The sequence below is a fragment of the Anser anser genome, assembly GCF_964211835.1.
Source record: "Anser anser genome assembly, chromosome: 13".
Classification (NCBI taxonomy): domain Eukaryota; kingdom Metazoa; phylum Chordata; class Aves; order Anseriformes; family Anatidae; genus Anser; species Anser anser.
Genome location: NC_139734.1, coordinates 2,584,739 through 2,609,196, shown reverse-complemented (window position 1 = coordinate 2,609,196; position 24,458 = coordinate 2,584,739). Strand labels below are relative to the sequence as shown.

The window sequence follows — 24,458 nt, the reverse complement described above, 5'->3', positions numbered from 1 at the left end:
TGCCACAGGGGTTGGAATACCCTCTGCGGGGTCAGCTTGCACTGCTACAGCTCGTTTCTCTGACCCAGACACAGGAGTGGGAGCAGCTGCAGGAGCTGGAGCTGCTGCAGGAGCTGGAGCGGCTGCGGGAGCTGGAGCTGGAGCAGCTGCAGGAGCTGGAGCGGCTGCAGGAGCTGGAGCTGGGTTGCTAGTAGCATCAATTGCAGCTCGATAGGCACAAGCCAGACCCCAGCACGCTACAGTGATTTGTGTCACTTTGGAACTGCCAGAGTCATGACACCTTTTTTTCAAGCATTCTGCCAGCTTTTTAGGATTTTGCAGTTGTTCAGGGGTGAATGTCCAAAACACTGGAGGTGACCACTGCTCTAGAAACCTGCCCATATCCTCCCACACTCCCTGCCACTCGCAACTATCCCGCCTCAAGACAGATCTCCGGATGAGATGCCTAAGTAGTTGTTTAACCCTCAACAAAACCTGAAGCGCATTCAGGAGACATAACAACAAGAGCAGGCTGGTCTGAGTATCCCAAGGATATTCAACATCTCGGAGAACCACCGTAACTAGCTCGGGGGATAAGAGGGTGGTGGTGAAGGAGAAAGGGAGAGTGAACAGGTAGGGAAACATGTCTTCCCCTGTCCCCTTCACAGATTGGCTCCCTGACAAAAACAGGCAATAGGTGTAATTGCTAATAGTTTCCGAGATATGGTTTCCAAAGTATAGAGTCGACGTCAGTGCTGAGTACAAATACCAGGTTATAGTCGTGACCAGATATTTCATCATTTCATAAGCCATTGTTACACCGCACAGTACCATAACAATCTTAAACCAGGGCCCGGAAAGGATAAACAGTGCAACAGGGAGCACAAACAGAAAGTAACGCACCATAAAACTCAATTTGGAAAACAGGCACAGCAGACTGGAGATTAAGGCAATCAACATTGTGACTAGCAACTATTAAGCAGGTCCAATACTTACACCAATTTTAATTTAACACACTCTGGTCAAATTTGTCGATATCTCAACCCTTCAAGCCCCACGTTGGGCGCCAAAAGGACCGTTGTGGTTTAACCCGGCTGGCAGCTAAACACCACACAGCCGTTCGCTCACCCTCCCCCCTCCCTCTCTGGGATGGGGGAGAGAAACGGGAAAGTGAAGCCGGTGAGTTGAGATAAAGACAGTTTATTAAGACAGGAACATAATAATAACAATAATAATAATAATAGTGATAATGATAATAGTATTAATAATAATAATGTGTAAGAAACAAGCGATGCACAATGCAATTGCTCACCACCCGCTGACCGATGCCCAGCCTATCCCCGAGCAGCCGGCCCCCCACCCCGGCCAGCCACCCCTATATATTGTTTAGCATGACGCCAGATGGTATGGAATACCCCTTTGGCCAGTTTGGGTCAGCTGTCCTGGGTCTGTCCCCTCCCAGCTCCTGCTGCACCCCCAGCCTGCCCGCTGGCAGGACAGAGCGAGAAGCCGAAAAGTCCTTGGCTTGGTGTAAGCACTGCTCTGCGACAATTAAAACATCGGCATGTTATCAGCATTCTTCTCATCCTAATCCAAAACATAGCACCCTACCAGCTACTAGGAGGAAAAATTAACTCTGTCCTAACTGGAACCAACTGGGATCAAGGATTTCTTCCACGGCTTCCAGCACCACCAACCCGAACAATGGCCATTAAACATGAAAAAGGAAATCAAAATCTCCACTGGAAATTCTTAGGAAATATTTTGCACTGAGAGAGACCTCAGCATGCCTTTCTGGCCTCTCTCCTGCAGGAATTCACCATGCTTCTCCTTTAGGTCAGCACGGGCAGTGGGATGAAGCCTGTGCCACTCCAGCCTCTGCCCTGACAAAGCCTCCAGGTGACAGCCAAGTCCTGTCTGGTCACAGGACCAAGACCCTGGTGATGGCCACACTCATAGAGCCCCATCAGGCACTGCCAATCCCCTCTAAATTCACACCCAGAACTGATACAAACAATCATACTTGTATATAGATACACCTGAAACCAGGCTGCATGTTGTATGCATGTTTTGCACACTAATTCGATAATTATATTACAGGATTTTTATGGTTTGTCTCTAATACAAGATCTGCCACTACGGAATTAAAACCCCTGTAACTGAAAATGCACAGCAGTATCTAAGAAAGCACTGTAAAAATTGTACTGACAGCCTTTTTAAAGGTCACTATACATGACACAAAAAACTCTGCTTTGGGAGAGTGTTAGCTGTTTGTTTCACTGTTACATTAATAATAATTTCCTACCTTGCTGCAGGGATATGAAGTCATAAAGACCACGCTGGCTTTTCATTTTCAGGGGGATACAATGTGGATCATTAATAGCCCCACATGTGCTTGGACCTACCTGCACAAGCACTGTCTCCAGGATCAACTGCAACAAATCCCTAGCTGGGAATATGGATTGGTGACAAGTAATCTCCGTGGAGGGCCCTTAAATCTAGTCACTTTGCACCATGGCCTGAGACATGTCCCAGAGCTGGTTCACCTTCAGGGCACTGCACTACGCTCATCCATCTGCTCAGACTACTGCTGAGGGAGGGCGAGGGGGACATATATATCTGCTCCCAGCAATCTGGATTTGGCTGCACCTGAGTTACTCTCAAAGGCACAAAATTACGTGTAGTGTTTTGTTGCTTTTTTTTTTTTCAAATTTACCAGAGCTTTTTTCCAAAATTTTGGAAAAAAAAAAAAAAAAATTGCCTTAGAGCTGAACCCTGTAGTCTGGCAAATTTAAGCTTATTGACAACAGACTTACTTTTCTAGTCATCTTTCCTGTCTCACTTAGTCTGGGGCTACTGCAACCAAACCATTGAACAGAATTGTACAAATCAAACATTGAGTATATTTAGAAAACAATTATGTAGTTGGCAAATATTTCAGTGATGAAGATGTGTCTTCAATACTTTAGATAAGTAGATACATTAGGAGTGGAGAATTACAAAACAGAAGCTAATAGCACCTTACAAAACAAAAAGACTGGCTTCAGGTTTAACCGACACGAAGAGCAGAGAGGTATCTCATTTGTGCCTTCTACAGAAAAAATACACTTGAACTTCTCATTCCTATTGATTTCAGTGAAGCACTTATTTCTAAGGGTTGAGATTCCTAAAAAGCTTTGTGAATCAGCTAGTACGTCCTCTCACTCAATCTATATAGCTGAAGATTTTAGATTCAAATATTAGATAGCAGGACAATCACAGAAATTATCTGAAATATAAGAGTTTTAACTTATATATTCAAAAAACTGCCTATATGACAATTTAAATGTTTAAACACTCTACAATGCAATTTTTAAAAAATGTAGAAGATGCATCTGGCATTTCAGGTGGCCTCGGGACTTTGATGGCTTGTACTGAATGGTTGCTGCTCTGGCAGCGTTTTCCACAGAAAAGCAATGTTTGTGCCATTTAACTTCCAGATATTTAGCCTTTATTCCTTGGAATGCACAGTCATCCTTACTTACTGAATTGTATTTACCAGGAAGTGTTATTACTGTGCGAATAAATTGCTCGGTAACGCTGTAAATTTCACCAAATGCACTTCACAAATACCACAGTTTCTTCCAGCAGTCATGCGAAGCAGCCGGTGCAAGCAGTGTTTTCACACTCTCACCCACTGGCCAAACAGCCCATTGGCCACAGAAGAAATGAGAGTCAGAGCTTCTTCCTCAGTCTGCTAAATCCTTCAGAAAGTAGTCTTACAGTAACAAGGTAAATGTGCATTCAAGACTGCTGGGTTTAAATCCTGTTTATAGTAAAAGCATAGTGACTGAAACACAGAAAATGCTGCGTTTCATCTCACATTCCTTAAAATGAGAGGTATCTCTCTCTGTGTTACAGTCTTTCTACAGTAAACTTATCATCCTTGATTAGAATTGTCAGGATTTTGATGTCTCACCATATCAAAATACAACACCGAAGATATTCAAATTCCTATTCAGAATGAGAACTTGAAAATTTCTTGTGAATAAAAACGTTTTGACCATACAAAAGGTCCTAATAGGTTTTATTTAAACAAGTATGGTAATTGAAAATAGAAAAATAAGTTTTTAGTTTTCACATCAGAACTGTTTACTGAAACTGGCATAGCTCCATGAAATGTATGATTAAGTGCAGAAAGAGTTGGATAGAAAAATTTTCTTCCACTTCTGTGCACAACAGTGAGGTAACTGAGCATCAGTTACATTCAGATGCTACTTCAGCTGGAGCCTCCCTTAAGAAAATGTAGTTGGATGGTTTGATATGAAGCCATTCGATAGTAAAGTTGAAAGAAAATCCATCTCAGATCAAAACCAACCCAAAATTAAAATTGAAAATCTTGTCAGAAAATACGTAACATTTGGAATTTAAGATTTTGATGGAGAAAAAAAAAATGCTTACTTTTGCAGAAACAATATTTGTCTGTAGAAACAGCATTTTCTGTCAGCAGAATTTCTCAGAGGAAGGGTCCCAGCCAACACTGCCTTCTTGACACCCAGCTGACGATGCTTCCGCAGCTGCAATAAGTATTAAAACTGTGACTCCCAGGGACTAGCAAAGGTACTACATCTTCTTGCTCTCATTACAAGATCAAGATAAAGAATAAGAAAAGGTGGTTTAAAATTCATAGCCACTTTTAAGGTCACAGAAAGTATTGTACTATTACAAGATTAGCTAATTATATTATTTATGGAGAGCATTTGTTCTGGGAACAGAGATTAGACATAACTACAATTGGATGTGTCTGTGACAAATCTAGAAATTAAACAAAGCTCCCCTAAAGTCAAAGCCAAGATTTTTTACCATAAAACTACTCTGTACATGCAGCCCTGGCAGAAAACCTCCTGCTTTCCATTATGTATTACCCTGGGAACTGCTACGGGGTAACACTAATAGCTCTTAGTATTGTGCCTATAGCTGAGCAACTGCTGGATGCTGGACTTCAGCTGAGTTAGCGTCCAGTGACAAATTCAGGCTCTGTGTACACAGAGGAGTTCTGACAAATAAGTAAACAGATTCCACTTAAGCTAGTTTGAGGGATGAAATCTCCCCTAATGATAAAGTTTGTGAGAGATGAAAAGAGAGTAAAATATTGGCTTAGTTTAAGATTAGTATGGAATCTGCATCTCTTGAGTCCTAGGAACATTTCATGTGCCCCTAGTTTCTGAAGTGGATTACACACTCCTGTTTGAGCTGGTTGGTGGGAAAAGCTGTCATAATTTCAGGTTTCTTCTGATTTCTAACTGAACACTTCTGAATTATTGTTATTCATGAAAGGGGGCAGTGTCTGATTATATAAGCGATATAACACCAGATTCTGATGGCTTATGGTTTGATCACCAAAGCAGTCAGGATCCTTGGCAGTAGATGCAGAATTTTAAATAAAAATGTCATGGCTTATGTCAGAAGATAGTCTTCTGCTAGATTTCCTCTCTTTACATAATTTAACTTCAAAACATTTTAAAGGCCAAGCTTGTCAGAATACGTTGATTTTAAAGGTTGAGGGGGAAGAGGTTCATTCTTCAACAACAACAAAAAAATTTACAGCTATAATTAGGCATTACACTAAGACAATTCTTGCTCACCCTGACTGATAAAAAGTCATTACTGATCATTGCAAGACTGGTTCCCCAAAGGGATCTAATGAAAGATCAACTGTATGTAATGGGGCAGATAAGACTACAGTAAGCAGCCCAGAAAACAATGGACAAAACAGAACAAAAAGCTTCCACAGAGGGTCAAGTTTAAAAAAGTAACATGATGTGCCTAAACCTCATCAATACCTGAGTAGTAACTTCACTTCTTTGCAGCACGTGTAGGCATTTATTCTGGGCAGGGTGGATATGCCATAGAAACTGCTCTATCTATGTTTCAGACTCTTTTTCAAAGGTATTATCAGAAAAGGAGAAAATAATGCAAAACCATATGCAAATCCAAATCTTCAGGACTTGTCAGTATCAAAGAAAGAAAGAAAGGAAAGAAGGAAGGAATGAAAGAAAGACAAAGTACATATATTCTTAAGCTTAATCAGCAACTGAGGAAGTAAAGAAGCTGCTGGAACTCTGCCCCAGAGTCTCTCCACTCAGCTTGCGGTGCTGCCTGGAAGAGGGATCAACTGCCAGCAATTGCTTTACAGATCACATCCTACGAGAGGAACAATGCCAAAATGCCCATTCCCTGTGCATACAGCAAGGCTAGTGTCACTCTTTTACCAATCCTTAGCTTTTCCCAGTGAAATTCAGGTTTAACAACAACCTTGGCAAATCCCAGTCACCTTAAAAAACTCCTACACAGCCTGGGGAAAAGCAATATGTTTATCACTCTGCCATAACCTTGGTCATATTCTGCTGCCTTCCTGCCACTCTGGTGGCAAAAAGGGAGTGGAAATAAGTCTGTTACCCAGAGGGAAAATTTTCTTCACTTGGGAGACAGATGGACACCAGCTGTCACACAGGCAAGAGATGTTGTTGGGACTGAAGCAGAGCTTACCTGGACTTGGATGCAGAGCCAGGCACAGAGAATCCAGGCTCCTAATGCCTACGTTTCTCTCTAAACTCCACTTCAACAGATATACCTGTAGAGCAGAAAATCTGGCAAATTGGACCTGCTCAGTCGGTAGGTTTGCTTGCAACAGGCTTTCTTTACATTAATGAGATCTGTGTCACCTACCACCTTCTCCCCTACAACACACTTTTTCTTCATTGTTTCCATTCTGAGCCAAACCAGCTCATCTGAGCATGTTGCTTAGCAATGCAGGCATGAAATAAGGTATGCTTACTCTTCCTCCTCTGCGAGGAGTCCTAGAGCGGCCATTACTAGTGAAAAATTGACTTTTCCATTATCTTTTTATTGTTTCCATAGCAGTTTCTCCCCTGTTCCCATGGCATTTGCTTTAGCTTCCTCCTCACCCCGATAGTCTCACGTTAACCTTTTCTTAGACTCAGCATATACCTGCACCCCTCCTGCACGTCTAATACATTTCTCAGCTGTAAGCTTTATCATGGGAATTTTCCACCTCGTTCTCAGATGAACTAAATTCTTTACAGGTTTAAGCAAACAAATCCTCAATGTTGCAGGAGAATACCTGCAGGAGAAATAACCTCTAAGTAAAACACTTCCTTTGTCCCTTGTAGCCAATGTTCAGATGAGTTTGTGGTGAAAATTTGCCAAACAGAAAGAAAAAGAAAACTTGCCTGAATCCCAAGGTAGTTATTTTGCAGATCAGAAACCAAAAAGCTTTCATTCTTAGCAAATCCCTGACTGCTATTTTTAAAGACCTGTGAATATGAAAGCTGTTTTGTACTCTCTCCCCATTTCGGTGCCTGATATTCAAACAAGGTTCACAAGAAACTTAACAGCTCAATGATCATGCTCGCATAGAGGTTCCTTAGACTAATCTTTCCCATGCAGGATTAACCTCTTGAGACCTATCTCTGAGAACTGGGGGTGAACATTTCAGACCCATGTTTTGAGGGAGGCCACAGTACACATGTACATCTGTCGAGATCTCGTCTTGGTCTCTCTAAGAGAAAGAGGTGCTGAGAATTTTTATGATGGTTGTTCTGGGATTTGTTACCAAGTGCAGGCAAACACAATGTTATACCTTAGCTACTGGTAAAATAATGCATGAGTGTACTACTTCTCACTCCATCATCATAAAACAGATTAAAGACTTGTTCATGTATTCAGGCTGCAAGCCTTCTTGAGTTTCTGCTGTGGCTCTTATTAGATATATGGTGTCAATAATCATGTTAGTGCAAAAGGTTAAGGGACAGTTTTCTGAAGAAAGATCACTGCTTAGGAGGGAATTACAGTTTGTGCTGCTGCTGGACTTTCCCCTTGCTCCACTGTTTGTCCTTTTTCATCTGGTTTTAAAAGGCACTGGTTGTGCTACAGGCATTGGGTTGGGAATTTGGACATCAAGGCCCCATTAATAAATGTGACAACCTACCATCAGCCAAATATCCGTGCTTCAGACCAGCCACAATGCTGGTCGGTGGGGGAAATCTGGGAGCCCTGTCATATGAAGGCTCTGTAACAGCAGTCTTCTACCTTCCCCATTGCAAGAGCATCCACCCTGCCATTTCCTCTTGCGGTACCTTTCCCTTCCTGGCTTTTTGTCCTGCTCAGTCCTTGTCCTGCAATGAGCTGCAACCCAGCCTGAGCAGAGCCTCATTCAGAACAGCACGAAGTCCACAGCAGGCCCGCAGCCATGCAGTCTCTGCAGCGAGGACTGGATTTTGCTGTACATTATGTGTACACAGGTACAGTGCTTACCTAGTACAGAGCACTTTGCACAAGATGGGTGTCAATGCGGCGTTTCACAGCAAATGCTAATTGCAGCTACTAAGTGTGTGGTGCTGGGGATGCAGCAGAGCCTGCTTCAACAGCTCAGTGACTAATATCAGAGGGACCGGAAAAGAACTGCAACTCTCAGCAACCATAGCCACACAGATGAACTAAACAACGCAGTGTGCTATAGCAAGGTCCTTCTGTGCAGACTCCTGCAGCAGCTTTAATTGGAATGGCTTTAAATTTGTAAAGAGCCTGGAGGCTCGAGGTCCTACTCGTTAACATTTCAGCAAAATCTCCCAGTCCCAGGCTACTCCCAAAACATTCAAATCTCTGGCAGATTCAGGTTCTTAGCCTGCATCCACCCTGACTCTAACCAAGAATTTATTTAGTTATTTATTTAATATTGCGGGCATGACACGTCTATCAAAACATTTTGCAGCATGAAATACATTTTCATAAATGCATCAATCAGGCAAAGATTTTTCTCCAAGGAGTCTTCAGGAAATTACAATGAGCATCAAAAGGCCATGCTATTCAACAGAAATCATTTTAATATTAAAGTCTCATAAATTCTTAGATGAGTAGCCCTGCCTAGATGAAAATCAAAAACCCAGATGAAAAATATATTTACTTATTTATTTCTGAAGAGACAACATGGAGAGCTTCCTCTTCCTGAAACCAGTAGTTAGGTGAGAACAAGCCTGTCTGGACATCGAGGTCCTGCCTCACGCAAAGCTACAACCCCCTGGGGCACCAGGGGTCAGTGTGCCCGAGCCACCTACCTAAAGGAACAGAACCGACAGCCCAGGATCTCCTGTCCTCTCCCTATAATCCCATCCTTACATGGCCTTACTCCTGAGAGGCACACTATGAGGTGGAGTCAGATCCCCATCTTTTTTGTTGACCTATTTTTAAAACCTCTCTTTTTTTTCTTAATCCTCAAATTTTTTTTTCTCCCTACATATCTTCTAACCATCACTGTTGCAAATTTTACCTGTCAAGTCTTGATTTGTATTTTTCTTCCATCCACGAAATAGCTTCTATATCTCCAAACCAACATTAAAATTGTATGGTCAATGTTTCTGAGCAGAAAAGATCAGTCAACAGGGGAGTTTGCTTCACTATCCATAATACATGCTCTGGCATCAATGTCGTTTATGCATCTGCTTAACCAAACAAGCCCCAACACAGAAGACGGGGAAGGAAACAGAAAAGTAACAGAAAAGTATTTTAATTAAGCTACAAAAAAAACTGCTTTCTGGTTCCTTTCTGTGAGCCACTATTAACATCCCCATTCAGACAGATGTGGCTGAGGGACAGCACTGCTGCCTATGTAATTACAGCTGCAGCTCTGGGAATATAAAGGGCAGGTGACAGTCATCCCAAAGTATAATGCCACATTTTGCCACATTTTAGAGGACTCAACTCTGCAGCCATGTTGGAGCATTGCTATAATACAAATATAGGGGTAAATGAAGGGTTACAACAAACTTACATTTCTGCTACATGGAATTTACCTTGGATTTCAGATTCTTCAAAAGTTGTGTTTTTGTTTGTTTCTTTGTTTTAAGGACAACGGACACAATTTAAAGGAGAAGTGAAAAGTTGGTGCAGAACTTCATCTAGCTGCAAGAAAAATTCAGATGCCTTCCATATTTAGGGATGCTTTCCCTATATATAAAAAGGGAAACACTGCTGAAATGTTGCTAAAATCACTAGATACAGAATAAAATGTTAAGTGTCCCTATGGTATTTCTGAGGAATAAAAGGATAAAATGAACAGTTTGCAAGCTAATTCTCCACATGTAACAGAGTATTTGTGCAGATTTAGACTATGATCTTCAGGGAGGCTAAGGAGAGATGGGTCCCCAAATCCCATTGAAAAGCAATGAAAATTCACCTATTAAGGGAATTCAGATTCAGTTTCAAGCTTTTATTTCTACATTCCATGCTTTTAGTATGCAACTTTCATAAAATTAGTGAAAATATCTAAAAAGTTGTTTTAGTCAAATAGCTAGAATTCCAATGGCATATTCAAATGAACTATGTTATCGCAAGTACCATTCTGGGGAAAGGGTAATATGAAAATAACAATAGAACCTGGACTTTCCAAGAGTAAAGTGAAGGGAAAATAATCTCACAATGAATGTTTCTAATTCTAAAATATTAGTGATAGATACTGGTAGTTAAGGCAAACAATAATCTATGATAAATATGTTAAATATATTACAACAATATTTGAAAACATAAGAATAAAAGAAAATTGTAGATCAGGGAAAAAATATTACTTGATAAAGTTTTTTTTATTTTTTATATATTTTTTGCAATCAATGTAGAAAAGTTGAACAGATATTTCTGGTTTATATTTGATGGCTGATATTGTAAGTGAAAGAAAAAAAAAAAGAAAAAAAAAAAGGATTTTTCTGAAGACATGAAGGAGCCAGACCAAGCTACTGCTATTTCCAAATTAACTGATGATGAGCAGGGAGCTGAAGATCTCTCTGAACCGCAGAGGTCTAATTTTAGCATTTCTCAAAACAGAGGAAATTTTAAGGGTGTTTGTACTGCCAGTGTGTGTATTTAAAAGGGCAAAGGCAATGCAGAAAGGGCAGCAGTGACTAGACATCTTACAGATTAACAAATGGTATAAACCTGTTATTTACTGCCAGTTAACTGCCACCAGTAAAATACAGTACTTTGCTATGTAATACATCTGGAGGCAAGTCATGGTCTTCAATCAAAAACAGAGGTACAGAGAAAAGCTTAGGGACCGTCACAAGTAATTGCCTCAAGATGATTTCCCAATAGTCTGCAACGGCAGAAAGGACTAATACCATCCTTGAATGTTTAAAAAGACGGCAACTGAAGAACAAAGTCAGTATCACCTCTAAGCACAACATCCGTGAAAACATTATTAAGCTGCAGTATAACTCAAGGAAGATCTGCAAAAATGATGAGCAGTTTAAAGGAGAGCCACGAATGTGCTTCTCTACCTGGGAAACATGCCTTACGCTGCAGGGCTTAAAACATTAAATATCTTTAGCTCTCAAACGTAGCTTCAGAGGTAGCTTGATCACAATACATACAGGTGAAAGAGAGAGCTGTGATGGCAGCTTTTCAAAGTTGTTGACAAAGGTAAAACAAGGGCCAACAGATGGGAGTTGAAGTCATGCAAATTCAACCTGGAATAAGAAGTCATTTACCATCACAAGGGCTAATTAAACACTGGAACAGGTTGGTGGGGTTTTGTTGTTGTTGTGTGTTTTTTTTTCTCCATTGAAGGTGATGGCCTTCTCCAATGTGAGCCTCTAAAATTAGATTAAATACTTTTTAAAATACATCCTTTAAACCACACGTTATTTGAAGTACTACAGAAGACTCATCCTCGATAGCCTGGAGGAATCACATTGTCCCTGCACAGAATTCAGTTTCTGCATGTTACTTGCAAATTTGCATGAGGATATGTTGCCTATTTAAATACTATATCAATAGGCAAATGCAGTCTCCTGGAAGGTTTTGGGATGATTTCTCTGCTTTCCCCTAATAACCCTATGAGATATTGGTCAGATTACCGATATTTTTTTCCTTCCAACTTTTGATATATAAAAAATTGTCTACACCTAGAACAAAGACTGCACATGTGGTAACCCAGCACTTGAACATAGTGCTGATAAGCACCGGTGTTTCTGTTTCAAGATTAAAATGCCCAGAAAATCTATAGTCAGATATTTTACCTGAGCAGGTAAAATTTTTACCTCGTTATTTTACCTCAGTAGCTGCTTTGTTTTTTGTTTGGCTTATTGCTAATCTGCAGCTTTGGCTCCTAGAGTTATTTAGGCAACTTTCCCCTAATCAATTCCTTACTGGTTAGCAGAGCTGATGTTTTGGGGACAGATCAGTCTCTTCTAGTTTCTCCTTTCAGTACACCAGTAGAAAATCAAAACACTAAAATTAACCAAGTCACCAAGGTCAATCCAAGCATAGCTTGGTGAAATGTAAGGGAAAAATCACAATAAAAAAAAAGAAAAAGATACATAGGTCCTTCCTACTCTGCAACTGCAAAATAAGAATGCCCATAAACAGCACAGAAGGATTACACACACTTATAAAATTAATCTTTGTGAATAATATGGAAAAATTAAATCTTTTGACCCAGCATCTCTGTGAGTCTTACAGGAAATGCCATGAGAACAAGCATTCCATCACTGAAATACTCCAATTATGCACTTTCAGCATGGTACTATGTTTTGACAAAATTTAAGTTGATGGCACCAAGGACACTTCCACCACTTAAAATGGTTACTAAAATAATCTTGTGCAACACAAACCACTGGGAAATGCTGTCCATAAACTGGCTTCTCAAACAAGCCTAGAATGATCTTTTACCCTCTCCTTTCACCTGATGAAAAAAGAAAGAAAAGACCCAGTGCAGGAGGTTGCTGAGATGTGTGCAACATTTGACAGCCTGGGCCAAAATCTGCTTTCATTTGTACAGCTAAGTCAGTGCAGCAGTCCTCTCCCCAAATCTCAGATGATTCCCCTGAAGCTGCTGTAACCTGAGCTGTTAGTAAATGGGGATGTATTTTCTTAACTTTGCAGGGAAAAAAAAAAAAAAAAAAAAAGAGGGAAGCAGGAATGTCATGGATGGAAACTGCATAAATTCTATACGTATTCAGTGAATTCTATTTGCAAAAAAGCACAACTCTTCAGCTACTCCTCTCTATGTTTAAATATGTCTTGGCTGGAGAAAATCAATACCTTTCTGCTTATCTCATTCTTATTTATAACAGCTTATTACATTTTAATTAGTCTAACAGTTCTGTTGGATTTCCAGGCAAAATGTGCTAAAAGCCCATATAAGCAATTGGCATGTTATTAATGAACTGTAGTCAGCCATTATAGAAGAGAATATTTGAATTCTTCATTTTTGCCACACCAATAATGGACTATCTTTGCATTCTAGAGAACAGATTTTTTTCCAGATTTTCTGTGCTCAGTCACCTTTCCTGCTTACTAATAATAGGTATCTTACACTACCTGCAAACACCATTGCAAACAGTGATTTTCCCCAACGAACCCCTTCCTCCAATGACATCCAATGTGTTATAAATTACTCTTTAGCCAAAAAGAATTTATAGTAAGTCGATTAGTTTATTGAGTAAGCGATCAGCAAGCAAAACAGCGCTGGGCAGCTGGGGAGTCCATGCTCCTCCAAACGGCGTGCAACTTCCCCTTTTTTCGTCCCCTTTTATCACCAGTTCTTTCCGGGGTTGCATTGCGTAGCCCTTTCTTCTACTGCGGCTGCGTCAATTGTTGCTAAGGGGTCGTCTCTGTTCTTCTGGTGGTCGCACAGATGAAGGCCGTAGTCTTCCTCTCTCTCTCTTTTCCTTATTCGGGTATGTTAGTTTTTCTTAAAATAGGGAAGTAGGTTATCGGTTTAGCAATGTACTGTTTACCCAATGTTCTCTCAGCCACGTATCCGAGACATCCTGTTCTGGTAAGATGTCTCAACATTTTACCACCGTTTTAGTAACTTCTTTTATTCCTTCCCTAATATAGCCATGAAAAATAATGAACAAACATTTATCATCCATCACACAATGCAACTAATCAGAAATTAAAATCATGAAAAGAGAGATGAGGGCTTTTGCATGGTTGGTATTTCCAATAGTAAAATAACCCAGGGTTGGGCCCCAATCATATACCATTGGGCAGGAATTTTAACTACTTCATTTTTCATAGGAGAGGGAAAACAAATATGTATTTCTAGTAGATATGATGATATCAGGTTGCAGCAAACTAAAGGGAAAATCCCACGACTACGGTTTTGATGGCTCCCACTTACCTGCCTAGTCTGGTCACTTATGTTTGAAACAACTTTCAGAAGAACTGATTTACCAGCATATAATGTGAGTTCAGCCCTGTGTCTGCTGTGGAGTTGTGATACTCCTAAAAACAACAACTCTATTCCTGCTGGATAATTTGGTTCTTTATCATATGCTCTAGCAGCATCAGGTTTCATTCCAGAAGTCACTGCTCTTCTCTCCCATTTGTGAAATTCCAAATAGCCAGGACTGTATCTCTCTTCACTGACCAATCCTACAAATGTGGTACTAAGCTTAATTAGTTAATATTTGTTCAGTACTATAAATTTGAAACAGTAGTTTTAAGACTGGTGTGAAAGCTGTAATTTGCTGGCTAATACCAAATTTCTCTAAGAGTTGTTACATATGCAAAAGATGTTCTGCTCTCTACTCCCAGATCTGTGGTTGTCACAGTGATTAAAACTCCATGTTTCCTTAACAATTAACTAACATAGTCTATTAAATCTCATTTTATTACTTTGAATGGATTGAGATGGTACAATAATCCAACTCGGAAGCAAGAGAGAATTTACATATCTTTTTCAGAAAATGGATGAGACATAAAATGAATGACATGGTGGATAAAACCAAATCCTAGCATGTTCTCAGTCTGTTTTGCATTTGGTTTTCTCTGCTGTACTATAAACAAGTTCTAGCAGTGATAGACTCAGATTATGTAGGAACCAAAGAGAGAGAAAGCTCTCTAGGCTACCAAAACAATTCACTTAAACAGAATGCACACTTATCACTCAGTATGTTTTGACAAATTTAAATGTGCTATCAGCTCAGACGTTTATTTTCTTTTACTAGTACTGCTAGAGACAGTACTGCATGTTGTGTGTCCCATGCCGAAACTTAAATTCAGTTTTGTGGTTTGGAAAGTTTTACTGTTAGTATTTTAAATGGAATATATGACCCGCAATTCATTTATATTTCCTGTGTAATTAGTAGCTGGCGAGTAAAACAAATTAGGTGCTTGATAAACACACACAATTATATTTTCAAAGCAGTTGTATTTATGCTCGGAAGGAAGGACAGTTTTATGAATGTGTAATCATGGATGTAGAATTGGAAAGAAAACAAAATAGAGAATAGTTAATTCGGTGGTAGCAACAAATTAACACTATGCCAAGCCCCCTGCACATGCACTGCCCTGATAAACTTGTTATTGGCAAAGGTTCACTCTAAGAGAAGCTTGGTAATCCTTCTTCTGTGTTTGTTCTTCTTTATTACTCCTTTGAGAAAACGTTGTTTATAAAATAAAGATCTGCACAAGCAAAGATAACAGAGTCCCCGTTTCCTGCCTAACCTGTTTAATAGCTAACAAGCTGGGAATATATAGCTCTTTCTTTCTATTTCCTTTATACATTTGAGTACAGGTGTGTGCTGCACACCAGTGATTACCAAGCATTCATGAGCAGATGTGCCTCCAAATGAAAGATGAAACTGAACTGAAAGTTTGTTTGAAATGGAAGTAAAACCTGGCAGATGGCAGCGTCCAGAAATAGCACCACTTAAACCGAATTTTTTGTGCAGCTCCTGCTCCCTAGCACTAGTGAGAACAGGGGGAGGATGACTCAGCAATGATCTATACGGGTAAGAGGAAAAAGAAAAAGGAAAAGCAGTTCTAAGCAGAAGGAAACCACAGTGGGGATAAGAAGAGGAAAATTAGCTTTAGATGTCAACATCTAAAAAAAGAAGAGGAACTTAAAGAAGGATCCATTAGAAGAAAAGAAAAAGAAAAGAAAAGAAAAAGAAAAGAAAAGAAAAGAAAAGAAAAGAAAAGAAAAGAAAAGAAAAGAAAAGAAAAGAAAAGAAAAGAAAAGAAAAGAAAAGAAAAGAAAAGAAAAGAAAAGAAAAGAAAAGAAAAGAAAAGAAAAGAAAAGAAGAGAAGAGAAGAGAAGAGAAGAGAAGAGAAGAGAAGAGAAGAGAAGAGAAGAGAAGAGAAGAGAAGAGAAGAGAAGAGAAGAGAAGAGAAGAGAAGAGAAGAGAAGAGAAGAGAAGAGAAGAGAAGAGAAGAGAAGAGAAGAGAAGAGAAGAGAAGAGAAGAGAAGAGAAGAGAAGAGAAGAGAGAAGAGAGAAGAGAGAAGAGAGAAGAGAGAAGAGAGAAGAAAAGAGAAAAGAGAAAAGAGAAAAGAGAAAAGAGAAAAGAAGGAAAGGAAAGGAAAGGAAAGGAAAGGAAAGGAAAGGAAAGGAAAGGAAAGGAAAGGAAAGGAAAGGAAAGGAAAGGAAAGGAAAGGAAAGGAAAGGAAAGGAAAGGAAAGGAAAGGAAAGGAAAGGAAAGGAAAGGAAAGGAAAGGAAAGGAAAGGAAAGGAAAGGAAAGGAAAGGAAAGGAAAGGAAAGGAAAGGAAAGGAAAGGAAAGGAAAGGAAAGGAAAGGAAAGGAAAGGAAAGGAAAGGAAAGGAAAGGAAAGGAAAGGAAAGGAAAGGAAAGGAAAGGAAAGGTAATAATTCAAAATGATTATGAGTTTATTCATACAGGAAAACTAGCACCGGGATATGGAAAAAAAACCTTTAATGAAAGCAGGTGAAAATTCACCAGCTGTCAGAATCAAACAAACCAAGAAGAATTAATATCTTATCATGCTTTTGCTATGTTGTGGCAAGTTAGCCCTATGGTGAAAGAGATGGACATCCGCACTTTCAAAGAGACACGGGGGAAAAGCCTGAGCCTTTCATGAGTACCGGAACAAAGAGAGGACAAATTCTGTTTAGGGCTGGTTGTAGTTTTGAGTAATTATTTGAGCTGAAATTTTCAGAAATTCCCTAAAGTGATTCGGCCTTTGGCCATTCCCCATTGGACTGAGGTATTTACTCCCTCCCCTCGGTGATGTTAATACCTGTGAATATCACAGCGGTCTTGTAAGAGCAATTCTCCTTTCTCAGGGATTCAGGCTTTTGCCTTTGAGGTATTTATGCACAGCTCCCCTCTGCAAGGCCAAAGTCCCAATAAGAAGGTTTGAAAGTGTCTAAATCACTTTTCAGAATGGAGCTTATCCCAAGAGACTCACATAAATTGTCAGAGAAAAACACACAGCCAATTGCAGTCTGATCGACTGGCATTAAATGAATCCTACCATTGTATTCAAAGTACGGAGGCTGGAAGAATTGGGTTGCTCTCCATTCACTGCGCTACTCTCAGGGTGAAAAAATATAATGTGACAGAGAAATTAGAAACTGTAAATTAAGATCATATCTGGATGTAGGAAGAACCTAAAGATTGAATGTTCTAGGAATAACCTAAAACTTCAATGTTCTACTTCAGAAACACCCTTTTCACTTAATGTTGTCTTTTGACTGCAGCTAATGTCATATCATTCAGTAGTCTGAGATCAGAAAAATCATGGGTCAGATTATTCTGATGACTTTCAGAGATCTCTAATCACACTGCAACTATTCTGCATCTTGTTGTTCAGGGAAAGCTGACAACCTTGCCTCGCTGACAGAATTTGTTACAGATGATTCAGATGAGTTGCTTATGACAACCACTTTGCAAAAACCTTCTTAATATGAATCACTTTAGGATGATTCATTTACTTTTTCATCATTTTAGAACAAACTTCCTTGTGTGAAACAGTTTAAAGATTTGTTTGAAGAGACAATTTACACATGCAAGCTCTATTTTTTATTAGCAGCAGCTTTGCTGCTTCACCAAAACAAATCTCGCCTGAGCAATTTCCATCTACTTCTAGCTTGTAAACTAAGCCTATTCCAAGTGTAATGTTGAAAACTGTGACATCAAATATTCGTCAGCATGGGTGGATTACAAGCAGATGCCAGAAATTTCTGCAACGTTACCCAAAATCCCAAGCTTTCCCAAAACTATAATCATTGTATTGTATTTACTCACCAAATAAATGTTTGGTGCAATGAAGTGAAAGACTAGTGAAAAGTTTCTTTTTTACATCAGTAATTTTCCTTAAAGGCTACTCACAGGGTAGCTGCTTTTCAAAACGGGAACTATTGAGATATATTGATTGGAGATTTATAGATTACCCTTGAGGTCTAAGATTTCTTGAAATGTCCCCAGAAGGCCAGAGTTCTGGCTGGCTCTTAACAGGGAGCTACACTGGAAGTGACACACACATGTATACTTATAAATAAAAAATATTGTCTTAATGTATTTAACCAGGCACAGTGGCTATGTGGAAGAGTTAGCCTACTTATAACCAAGAGAATCACACAATACTGGGAAATTTCACTCCCTTTCACCTCCCTGAGAGCCAAAATCTATGATTCCCACATGAATAATCACATGCAGGTTATTGGGATTCTGTAGAGACCAAAACCAGAGAAAGTTGTCTTTATTGCTGCTATACTGACGGACTTCTGAGTCAATAGTATGGATTAATGGGCCTCTGCTAAATACAGAGAAGCTGAACAGACAGCCCTAGGTTGAGGGAGGAAATTAAATTACTACTTACAGTCAATTAACAATAGGAGTGTGACAGGAACACCAAAACCAAGGGAATACAACATGAAATTTGAAACTATGCGCTCATCTAATGCTGCTTTCCCAAAGGATAACTGACTGCAAAGCAGCAGAAGATTTTACAAATTGGGCGTGCTTGCTCTGCAGTTGTTAAGTCTCTGGAGGGAACTGAGGATACTCCTCAGGAGCCCAGACTTTGCTCATCGCACTGGGAGGTTACAACTGTGATGCCCAGGTAGAAGCATCAAAGACTTACGAACACATCAAAAGAAACATCAGCTGTGCAAACACCATTTATAAAAATAACTTTTTCTTTTAATGTTGCTATTACAAAATAAATAAATAATCTGATGTGCAATGTGCAGATCCATACAACCAGTCATTCCAAATGAATGTTTGCACATATGAGAAAGGGCAATATCTTTGGCTTCCATTGCATATAAACTAGTGTTTTGTATTTATCCAGTAAAGCAAGACTGAATAATGTATTATTATAATGAACTTGCTGGGAAGATGAGAAGCTCTAGCATAAGCTCTCTCCCCTGTTACATTTGTGCCATTCTAGTGGTTTCGCAGCATTTTCAGTGTGTCTTTTTTTTAAATCAGAAATTTGGTTTTCAACTTTTTTGTGATATTTTATTAAGAAAGCACAGAATTTTCTCCACATTCCCACAGAGGCTGAACTTTGATCATAAGTAAAAATTTACTGAGAACAAAGTTACACTTCCATGTTGCACCTATTAAGGAAAGAAGTGTACAGAAAACCTGATACTTATGAATGACGTGAAAGAAGAAAGTTAGCATGCGGTTCTGGAGAGCTTTCAGGCAAAACTGTTCAGCTATTCCATAACAGCTATTAAAGGGAAGTACTGTTCTTTCTTATTTCAAAAATATTCTCAACTAAAGCTTGATTTCTGCCTCCAGCAGCTTGTTTCCCCTCCAGCCTGTTGATACAAAGTACTGTCTATGTTAATGCTATTTTTCTTGCTATCTGCAATACACATTCTAATGGCCTGAAGCAAAAGGAAGAAAAGATGATGAAGGTGTTTCAAACATTCTCCCTGACGGTCAGAAAAACTGAGCAATGGAAGAGTACAACACTGAGGCCAGAAAGACACTCATGAATACAAGGAAAATAGCTTTTCACTCATGAATACAAGGAAATTAGCTTTCTGTAAAAAAACAAAAATGTTTGCCTCATAAGTTTTTTCCACCTCTTCTTTTCTCCCTCCCTAACCCATCAGTCTCCTGCCTCCCAAGTGTAGCTGGTGTAATACCTATAAGCTCCAACCCCAAGGCTGTACGGCAGTCATAAATTTAGATATTGTCCAAGAGCAGTAATACTATCATAACTTAACCTTAAAGAAACCCTTTGCAAACACTCTCCTTTATTTTTTGCCATGTACCTATTTATCTGTAGAGATACCTTAAAAAAAAATTAAAAAAAAATCGATAAGTCAAACACACCTAAACTTTCTGTCTGATTGGACATATTTCGTTGACAAGGTGCTAAAAGTTTTAGGCAGGGTCTAAAAAGTGCAATGGGAAATAACAGAGTGCATTGATTGTTAATCTAAAAAACCATACATCTGTTTTCACCCTGTGTAATGACTTTAAAGACAGCATGTCAAAATACTGTATTTTTATATTACGCCCTTCACAACTTTATTCTCTGAACATCTGTAGACTCACATCTGGCATGTTGAACCACCAACCTGTGGGACTCTGGCAGTGAAATCCACGTTTGTCAAGACTTTCTTCAGCAGCCAAAGCTCACCCATAGCAGGGTACACAGTGAAAACCTCACATGCAACAGAAACACACTGATAATGTGTACAAATGCAAGCAAATATATAAACTGTGCCAGGGCATCTCACACTGAAACTTCCTAAACTCCCAAATTTAACACAATTTCTTAATTTCCTCTTTAAAGTATTGATATATCAGTATCTGCTACAACATCTTCTGGCCTGCTGCACTATCCCAGTTACATACAGCTACTCCACACCTGATGGTACTGTTCTTATCTGCTGCTAACACAACACTGTAGTACATTAATTCCACCACTAGACAATTAACCCCCCATCTGAATCATATTTGTCAGATTGAAATTTCTCAGGGAATCAAAATATTTTATTAAAGCCTTCAAAGGCTAAATGCTAACAGCCCTAGCTCTCTTTCTTGTTGAGTTCCCCCAGGGAGGAATAAAAGAGTCAATTTAGCTGACTAGCCTTTGTTTTCAGAAGCTGACAATATCAAAAAGGACTGTAGATAGTGGATGTAATCCTACAATACAAGATTTTTTGATGTTCTACTGTAAGTGGAATGGATGCCTGTTATTAGTGTATGTAACAGTTGCCCCTTGAATTGAACCATGTAATTAATGAAGAAATACGAACCCCACTAAATTAAATGTTAAATAGCACCAGCATAAACCTTGATATTAATGATGCATTCATTAAACATCAAGAGGAATAAAAAATATATAGAAGTCCTTTGATTCTCTTTACTATTACTCTCTTAGTGTTTTGCAGTAGGTTATTACTAACATATATGATCTGGTACACAGTATATTTGCTATTGTATTATACAATTTAATATATTTCAATTAATTTGATAAGCATCTGATTTACTTTACAGTAGCATTATAAATTGCGATGCTATCTGATATATCTAAAGAAGATCTGGTAGAAATTATCTCAAACTGTGCAAATTGTCTTGAAAAATACAAGCAAAACCATGCCATCTATGCAGGTGTCTTGCATAACCCATCCCAAACCATTCTGAAAATAGAAATTTATATTTTATTACAACACTCACATAGTGTAATAAGTTCACTTGCCTAATTCATTAAAAAAACTAATCCAACATCCTGAAATTAGTGCCTTAGAGAATTCAAACACTGCATTCAGAGCCACAATGAAAATCTACCTAGACACTAAACTCTGCATATTCAATATTGGGAAAGGAAGTGGATGAAATAACATTTCTCATGAAAAATGCCCTGAAAGAAGAATGAGCCTTTTCTGAACATCACTCACAATTCTCTAAATTTGGAGTTGGCAGCACTAGCAGCCTAACTAGACTCACATCAGAGTCTGAATCCATTGACACCTCTTCACAGAAATCTAGCAAGAAGCCAATGGGATCAGGATCAGATTCCTTGTATTAAATTGCAAGACAACACTCAAAAATACAAGAAAATACAAGAAAATGGAGATGGTGATTTGCCTTCTTTCCAGCCATCTGATCAGTACTGTGCAATGGAAGCGTCCCCAGAACATAGCTGTCTCATTTGGGCATCTTAAACATACAGCTCCCCAAAGGATGAAGGGCACCAGTGAAGATGACTCTGGCAGAGCTAAAGACGTTTTTCATTCCAAGGGTGTTGTCAAAGGTTTGGGTGTTTGTTTTTAACAGAATCCTTGAAAACTCAGCTAATAAAGGGAACAAATCAGGATATATAAGCTATAGTAGGAAATATTACACAACATCCAAACGTAACCACAATCACTGCACAATACCTAAAATCTAGTATGTAAGCATTCACATATTCACGGATAGCAGTGTTCTGGGTGAAAGCCCCAGTGGGCCAGCTGTTGGAGGCGCGCAGGAGGACTGCAGGTAGCAGGCAGATGGATGCACTTGGAAGAAGAAGGGAGGAAGAAGAATGGAGGAGGAAGAATGGAGGAAGTTCTGCCTATAATGCACCAGTCCAATGAATTCAGCACACAACAGTTACTGCACTGGCAGCAGCACTGTGAGAGCAGAGTGGCATTAACTGTAACACAGTGAATAAGGGGGCATTTAGATTAAAAAAGGAAGGGGTGATTGTTTAAATTAATCAGCTGATACAAAAAAAAAATCTAAGGAAATTAACTGCATGTCTCTAAATGGGTGTAAATTTTTGTTGCTAGCACAAGAATTCTTCCTAATTTCCATGTCTAACATGCATGCTTTGCCCAAGCAAGGACAGTAAAAATACTCCAGTATAAGCAACCAGCTTTTCACCAAAACTCAATCTCACAAATAAAACCGATGCAGTAAAACAAACAGAAACTTTTAGACTGTGTTTGCTGCAGGATGCTCTCTTACAACTAAAATACTATGACTGCCAGAGCCTTTATGTAATGGCAGCAACAGATAGCAGTAGAAGAGAAAATATTTTGTCCACCTTGAATTCACCAAGGAATTGAGGGGAGCAGATGAGTAAAAAATATATGAGCAGCAATTTAACAAAAAATTGCTTCATAAAAGGCAATTTAAACAATGACAACTTGTCTCACTTTTTAGTTTTCTACAAGGAGACTTTTAAAGCGCTATTTGTAACTAAAGCTAATAGCTCTATACTACAATTAAATGAAGTAACTTCTAATTCGACCTGTTCCCTAGTGGCAGTTACCAGTGATGAATCCCAGCATGGTATAGTCTATCAGACTGAGACAGAAAGATTTGACATTTGTCAGAGCTAAGGGATGGAATCAACCAATTCAGTGAAACTGTGCAGCTCCAAAAGAAATGCAAAAATAGGAGGTGCTTCCCATAGAAACAGAAGGACCATGCAGAGACAGAAGCGTGTTTCAGATAGTATTCTTGACTTCCTAATCTATGGTTTTCTTGTCACTCCTTGCCCTCCTTCCTGTAGTCTATTATAATGGTGTATTCTTAGCCTGGTTCCTTAAGAAATGAGGCATATGTTGTGTTGCCTTGCCATCTGTCAGTTTGCTATTTTCCCTCAAGCATGTTTTGAACCTGTTGAACAATTTCAGCCAATTTGACAGAAGGCTAAAGGTCTCAAACATACAAATATCTACATATTTAATCAAAAGCTATAACTACAAGAGGAGAAAGACCCAGTTTATTACTGCACACGTGTGGCTAGCCAGGCGGCCAGCACCTCACACAACATGCAACCACCAGCCCCTTGGAGCAGGGAGTTTAATGGGGAGACCACAGGTCGACGGGAGGCAATGGAGATCAGCTTAAGTTATGTGCAGGTATGTCAGAAATTGTGCTTCCTCAGCAGTAGAAAAATCATCAAACCATCTTCAGGCTTCAGCCAGAAATCAGTCAATATGCTCAGATGCTCAGATATCTAAATTTTTTGGAAGTCTTTTTGCTCCAAAACAAACAAACAAACAAATAAATAAATAAACACCAGAGGAATGGGGCACATTAATAATAGGAATGGAAAGAGGACAAGAGACTCAGCTAGTGTAATCATTTCATATTCTACACACTGCAAATGAAGACAGAAGACCACGATGGCCAATGGTCCAGAATTCCCAAACACCAGATTTTCCATCTAACAGGTATCATCTCTGGTTTAGATCCATAGACACGGGATTCTGTGTTAGTCAGATGCATATAAAATCTTATAACCCTCTTTGTTTGGTCACTGAATGCCAGTTTTCTGGGTGAGAACATTAGAACTTCTTTATGAGGTCTGTGTAAATGTTTGTGTAGCTGTAGTATAATTGTCTCCAGCTGTGACTGGGCAGGAAAGAGTCTATAATAAAAAGGAGTGATATTTCCACTCGTGCATATACTCACTGCTCCCAGGAATCAACAGTTTAGGTTTTCCTGAGCCAAACAGTGGCTGCAACCAGGCAATCATGTTTAATCATCATCGCTGTGTCTATTCTCTAGCAATTCACCTAATCCTCTTTTTAACCTATTTACAGTTTTGTAAAAAACTTCCAGTAATAATTAATTTTGCAACTGAGTATATACAAAAAACCACACCCTTTCATTTATTTAAAACTGTTGCCTAACAGCTTAAGGAAATTCTAGTTTTCTGTTATGGGAAACAGTAAATGTTTGTGATCTGCATGCCATCTTCACATCAT

The 24,458-nt window shown here is 39.2% G+C and overlaps 1 long non-coding RNA gene across 1 annotated transcript in view; it reads right to left on the bottom strand.

Annotated features, from left to right (window-relative positions):
- Positions 1 to 11,485: 11,485 nt before the first annotated feature.
- The window catches only part of LOC310881061, a 183,160-nt gene continuing 170,187 nt past the window's right edge, over positions 11,486 to 24,458 (bottom strand). The window contains exon 3 of the long non-coding RNA XR_014572098.1: positions 11,486 to 13,723. This is a non-coding gene — a long non-coding RNA (uncharacterized lncRNA). The remainder of the gene's footprint in view (positions 13,724 to 24,458) is intronic.